A 6,965-nucleotide genomic window follows, 5' to 3' on the forward strand; every position below is an offset into this window, starting at 1 on the left:
TTTATCTCATACAATAGCTTTTAATGTCAGTCATGTCACACTGTGTGAACCTAGAAGTTGCTGCAGGAAGCCTCCTAAATCAGTAAAGCCCATGTATTTCTATTTCACCTGTCATGCTCTCAGATATATCTGCTTGCTTGTGAGAATATATTGACTGGAAAGTTCTATTTTTTCTGAACGAAATGAGCTATAGCACTCACAGGTTTGATATACATTTGACTGACAAAACAGGCACTCTAACCACGAATGCTTGTGATTCAATAGCGCTAACGTTAGCTAATGGCGTAGCTAACAGTTGTCATTAACTTCAGGGCGTGTTGCTGTCTTTTCACCCACTGAATTGCTGACACAGGCGTTTTCATTTTTTTTTACTTTACCAGTAAGCAGTGTAAGGTGCACAATAGCCAGCAGTAAGTTTAGGGAAGGCTTAGCCTCCTCTAGCCTACATTACCTGCCATCCCTAGTTACACGTAAACATGAGATGTAACCTGGCTAGCTTTTCACTGAGGACACTGAGGAAGAAAAGAAAAGTCACCATGAGATACTGAACGAGAGAACTGAGGGGAGAGAGCAGTGTGTGTGTGTGTGTGCGCGCATGTGTGTGCATGTTGGCGCTGTAGTCTATAACTTAGCCTACTTTAGGAAAATTTCAGGGAAAGGAAACACCCCCCATTGCAAATTAAGTACAATATGTAAGGAGGGATGTGATTACTTCTACAGTTTCAACAGCCATGTTCATATTCAGACTATACTGTTATTAGGTCATCATACAATTAATAGCTACCTATAATGCGAACAATTGTATTAACCAGGTCTACACTATTTATTTCACCATAGCCACAAAATAGTATGTTTAGGCTGGTTTGGATTTTATAGCTACAATGTCATCATCTTTTAAAATGAGCTGAAAAACATATTTTCAAAAATCAAATTGGCTTAAAGCTGTATAAATGCAGCAGTAGTGGTAGGTTAGTTTGTAGCCTGAGTGAAATTGTGTTCTTTGGCAAGCTGTGTGTTCAGACAGGTGAAAGACAAATGGACAAACAGGCAGTATTGGCATCTACAGATATTTTTGTAAACAATCTATTAATGGTATCAAGAATTTTCATATCAGTGCATACCTCACTTTTTTGTCTGTTTGACTGCTGCCTGTATGCAAATGATGTACTATAATGCGTATGTATGCAAATTATGCACAATAATTCAATGTGCATCTGACTCATCTAGGTTCCCCAAGTGGTGATCAAAAAATTTGTCCAGGGTTGTCAGGTCTGATAGAGGGACAGCGCAGTAAAACTATTGTGGAAACTTCATTTGATTTGAAATTGATATATTGTTTCTTTTGATTTACAGATTATACACTTTGTAATGCTTACTCTTTGACTGTCCTCTTCAGGAAGACAGTAGCATCGGTCATTTATTGAAATCACATGATTATGTTCAGTGGTACAAGACACAAGTAGCACAATCTTTTTATACCACCAGAAGAATTCTAAAGGTGGAATGCTGCTTCTCCGAAGACACATGTAAACTCCTCTGTTAACCTTGGCAGAGGAGGGTGTTAAGGCTAACTGTCCAAACACAAATTTAAGCAGACAGATTGGTTGATGCAATTCCTGTTTGGAGATGGGTTCAAAACAGAGAAGAAAAACAACACAAGTTAAACAATTGTACATATAAGTATAAAAGAAACAGCCACAGTAATATCTCTGAACAACCCCAGTGCACTCATCATCATCCTATAACCAAACATGGTGGAGACTGAGAGAGAAGTTAGGAGGTGGATGCATGCACGCAAAAAGATGAAGAGAAAGTCAGAGTGAAAAGACAGAGATTAGAAGAAAATACGTGGTTTTAACTGTGCAGCCTGTGATGGCTGCCAACTCTCAGTTTTACAGGGCTGTCCTGGTGAAATGTGAGCTAATGTTGACTCATGCTACTTGTTTGGGGCTACTGAATAATTTAAAAGCAATTGTACTGGAAGACATATTGGTTCATATGTCATATCATGGCCTACGCTTCAGGCTGATGGGGTTACTGAACCCCTAAGGCCTATTTGAAGTCTGGTTCTATGGTGGCTAAGTAAAAAGGTGAACAGTGGGAACAAACTGTTGTTATTTATGCTTCTGTGATTTATGTATGTAATGCATTCAACAGCTAAATTTATGTGTTAAATTTAACAATCCCCAGCAGACCCACTTATCTAGCAGCACACAAAAGTGATGTGTGACAAATCCTCACAAAGCTCACATTTACAGACACAGCACATGATGTTCACTGGGTATAAAAATCTCCCATCGTAACATCATTCCTCGTATCAGTATCTGCTTACATGTTCCCACAGTTTTACAAATGTCTTTAAATTTCCCTGCAGACCTGGCTGTGAAGTGTTGGTGAGCTGACAGTTTGAGACACATTCAGGCTCCACAGCCAAGGGCCATCTCTGAGCTAAGTGAAGTTATGTCAAAATATAAATATGAAGAATATCTTTGTTTTTTCAGAGCACTTAGAAACATTGACAAGTGTTTGCAGTGTGTTTTGGACTAGAGAGCTGTTGGGGTCTGGACCAAGGTCAGATTATACTTGTACTGCAAATAAATCTGGACCAGATGTTACTTATTACATAATATATGACATTTTATCCTGTTTTTGAGCATTGCAATTTTGTTTGAAACTGCCTGAAAACATGTTAGCATGCTGTGTTGAGACACACATTGCAGACTGTACAGAGCTGCCTGTGTGTATGTGTGTGCTCTATGGATGGATTCATAGAGGTGTATACAGCCTAGCCCAGCCTTGCTGCCAATTTGTCCCATTAGCCAACCACAGCACTGCAACTACAACAGTCCTCTTCAGCCTAAAAAGCTTTCCCCCCATAGACCTCATTAAAAGACACGTCTATAAAACATTTGTCAGACAAGGTAAGTTAGGATTCATTGCAATTAGAATGTTGAAACCAAAACCCTGAACAAGAATGTACATGTGCTGTGGGCTGCACAATGTGAAAGCAAGACACGAAGTGGGAAACTTTTTTGCTTATGCACTGGATGAGTAATTTTCATTCAAATGTATGGCCGCCATCTCAGAATCTGGTATGCAGTTCTTACAATACATCCATGGTATACACACAAGATGTTCCTCCGAAGGTTGGCAAAGAAAAGAAAAGTTGAAAGAACAGAGACTTTAAAGAAAGATAAATATTCATGGATGCCCCTGCTGTCTAGCGCTAATCCTACACTATGTGTTTATTCTGCAGCTGCTTGACCAATGAGCACTTGGAGTAGTCATACCTTTTGTGCCCTGCAGGTACAAAGCAATGGTTACAGGCAAACAGTGTGATTCAATAAGGCATCATGCTGTCTTGTTGAATATGCGTAACTTTAATAGTTTATAAATCATAAATTATATGACAGACTGAATGAATGAAGTCTTGGAATATTGAGAACTTATTGACTTTTATGTATGTCAATATGTTTTGCTGCCATTGCATTTTAATGCAATACAAACTCACTCACTCACAGGTACTGTTAGTTCCAAACTGTAAAAGAAGGTTTTGTGATACGTGAATTAATTTAAATTCTTTGAATTTAGTGTTTTAACCAATGTTTCTACTCTTTTGACTGTGGGCAAATGTAGATATTATGATGGTTAATTACTCATTCATGAATTTCGTTCCTTGAGATGAACAATTTTTTAAAATTTTGAGTCCCAAGATTAAAAAGTTTAAGGACCCCTGCTCTTTAGATTCTAACTCTGCTTCTATTTTTAAGACAGGAGGAAGAGAGAAATTAGGAGCAAAAGGAAATTGTCTGGCAAGAAAAAATTATTAAGGGTGGGGAAAAAAACGATTCTAAGATGCATCCCGATGTAGACGTGAACAATTCTGCATCAATTCACAAATGTCAAAAATCAGTTTTCTAAATGTTAATTAATGTTGTTAATTTGCAAGACCAAAGTGCAGTATATTATGAAGTTTCTATGCCATCACTCAGAGACTAACATTAGCAGAGCAGAGCAGGCTCAGCGTCTTAAACAGTGATGTCTTTCCCTGAGCTAACGGAGCAGCAGAGAGGCTGCTCTCCACTGCTGGAGACATGACGTTAATAACACAGCGGAGCACTCCACCTCCCCCTCACTTTGTTATTCTCATACAGCCAGTAGACTGTAAGGTGCTTTCAGATTAATTCATTCATTAATTAATGCAGTTTTTAAAATAAAAAGGCTGTGGATAGTTTATCTTATCTGCCAGTTATGTTTCATATTGTATTTCAGTGGACTAAGGACAGCAGTGAATCATGAGATTCCCAAAGATTCCCACCCCACAAATTATTCCTGCAATTATCGAGGAATTGACTCACACAAGATTATTCTTACCGCAGGACAGTTGTTTTCATCAAAATATGATCTGATGTTTGATAAACTTCACTTTCACAAAGTACATAGCAAACATCCCTGTTAACTGAGGTCAAAGCTGCATTAAGTCCAGATATTTATGGAAAAATTCTTATAAACTAAAGTCAGAGTGAGGTTTAAACATTTAGAGCATCCACTTCCCACTAATTGAGATGCTGCAGTCTGTGGTGTTGATATGCTTGCTGGCCGGAAGTCATCCTCAGACAGAAAGTAATGACTTGAGACTTGAGAGGAAAGTACAAACCATCTCCTAAATATAAAGCTGTTGGCACTGTCAGATCTTTTGCCTCTCTTGTCCCTGTGCAGCATCACAGACCAGCCAGGTCGGCAAACATTAATATGTAGTTCTAATTTTTCTTTTTTTACACTTACCTCTCTGTTCCTTTGAGCCCCTGATGTGATGTTGCTTAATGAAGCTTTAAAGTCTGTGAAAGCTGTGCCATCGCCCCTTGGCACTGTCCATTGATTTGTTCCACATCGGATTGTGCCACGTTTAGGTGGCATGAGATGTTGGACGTACACCTGACTGCCAACATCAGTAATGAAGTTGGTAGTTGGTTCTTTACAGTTGACACACACCAGTAATGTTTGTCCATGACAATATGGTACTTGGTGTAGTGGCAAAAAGGTTAATGTTGAACCTTGTTAAAGTTGTTTCACCACTTTGCTTCAGACTGAAATATCTCAACAACTACTGGACGAATTGTCACAAATTTTGGTACCGATATTCAAAATACCAAAGACTCTGTTGATCCCCTCACTTTTCATCCAGTGCCACCACCAGGGTGACATTCTGGGTTTTGAGTGTAATATTGCAAAAACTATTGGAAGGGCTGCTGTGAAATTTGGCAGACATTCATTTTCCCATTAGGATTCATTGTAATACTTTTGGCGATTCCTTAAATTTTTATAAAGCACCATCATCAGGTCTGTTATGGAGCTTAGCCAGAGTGTCAAGGAAGGTCACATGAGGCAGACTCAGAGACTTGTTGAATGACATAGAAAAAGTGATTTATTCATTATTACCCATGTAATTAAAAACAAGTTTCTCCAGAAAATGAAATGAAAAACAAACAAATCATATTAAGCTTAATCTGGTTTGACTCAGGAGAACTCAACACAACAAACTTGGCATGATGACAGCAACACAGACATCCTCTTTCTTCTCTGCTCATCTCTCCCCTTAAATATGCGCTCCAGTGTATCTAGGTAGAACCATATTTCTAACAGGGGTGTTTCAGTCTCCCACCTATAACAGGTAAATAACATCTCTTGTATCAGTTAACATTGTTTACACAAAAACATAACACACAATATAGTCCTCACCATAAGTCAAGATAAGAACAAATCACATAAATACTAACCCAAACATTTAACTAAATACAATACATTTGCCCCCATACTTGGTCCAACCGATGACAACACTGTCAGCAGGAGCTAAAAGCAGGAGGTGGTTCTGTGCCTCCCCCTTTTGTCTCATGAAAGCATGATGGTTATGGCAACACAACAAGCTAATATATAACTCAAGAAACTCATGAATTAAATCAATAAACAATAAGTGAACTTAAATACTTGTCTGTCTTGATTAAACCATACATGGAGATATAAATGTAACAAAACAACGGTAAACACAAACAAAACCCAGGATAGTATGCAAAAGCAATACTACAAATAGATATTAAACTGGCAAACCAAAAACAAATGATGAGCATGTTAAGAAATACATCAAAGTGTAATGGGGACAAACGGTGTGGTCTCACCCACTTTGTCACAAAATTTCAATGTGTCCAATACTTTGATTTATAACCAAATTCAGTAGCAAAACTAATGATGTTCCCATCAGCAGGTCTGCTTACCATTAGCATGTTAACATTTCCAATGTGAGCGTGTTAGCATGTAGAGCTGCATCAATTAATCAATTAACCAATCTACAGAAATTTAAACGTCAATATTTTGATAATTGATTAGTTGATTGAGCAATTTTGCAAACAAAAATGTCAACCATTCTCTATGTCAGCTTCTCAAATGAGAGGGTCTTTTTAGATAGTATTGAATACCGTTGGGTTGTGGAGTGTTGGTCAGACAAAACAAGTAAACTGAAGACATCACTGTGGACAATTTATAGACTAAATGATTAATTGAGAAAATAATTGGCAGATTAATTGTTAGTTGTTAGTTGCAGCCCTGTTAGCATACTGCCATTAACATTTAGCTCAAAGCACTGCTGTGCCAAAGTCAGTCCTCCCCACTCCGCACCATCGCGACTACTGCCCTGTCTTAACAATCATCAGCCTTGCTTATTCACATACAGTAATGCATCAACAGTCACTCATGACTGCAGTTCAAATTTGTGACCTCTTGCGGCACCAAATACAAGTCATATAATCATTATACGCCCATAGTTAAGCATACATATATGATACAGAAATTGCATCACAAAATGCATGCATACCAGCACTTACACACACATACACACACACACTAACAGATGAAAGCGAGCCCTTGGCCTAATAAGTTCAGGTGCCATAAAGTCTAAATGGCCTCAATAAAAG

The sequence above is a fragment of the Thunnus thynnus genome, chromosome 21 (assembly GCF_963924715.1).
Source record: "Thunnus thynnus chromosome 21, fThuThy2.1, whole genome shotgun sequence".
Taxonomy (NCBI): Eukaryota; Metazoa; Chordata; class Actinopteri; order Scombriformes; family Scombridae; genus Thunnus; species Thunnus thynnus.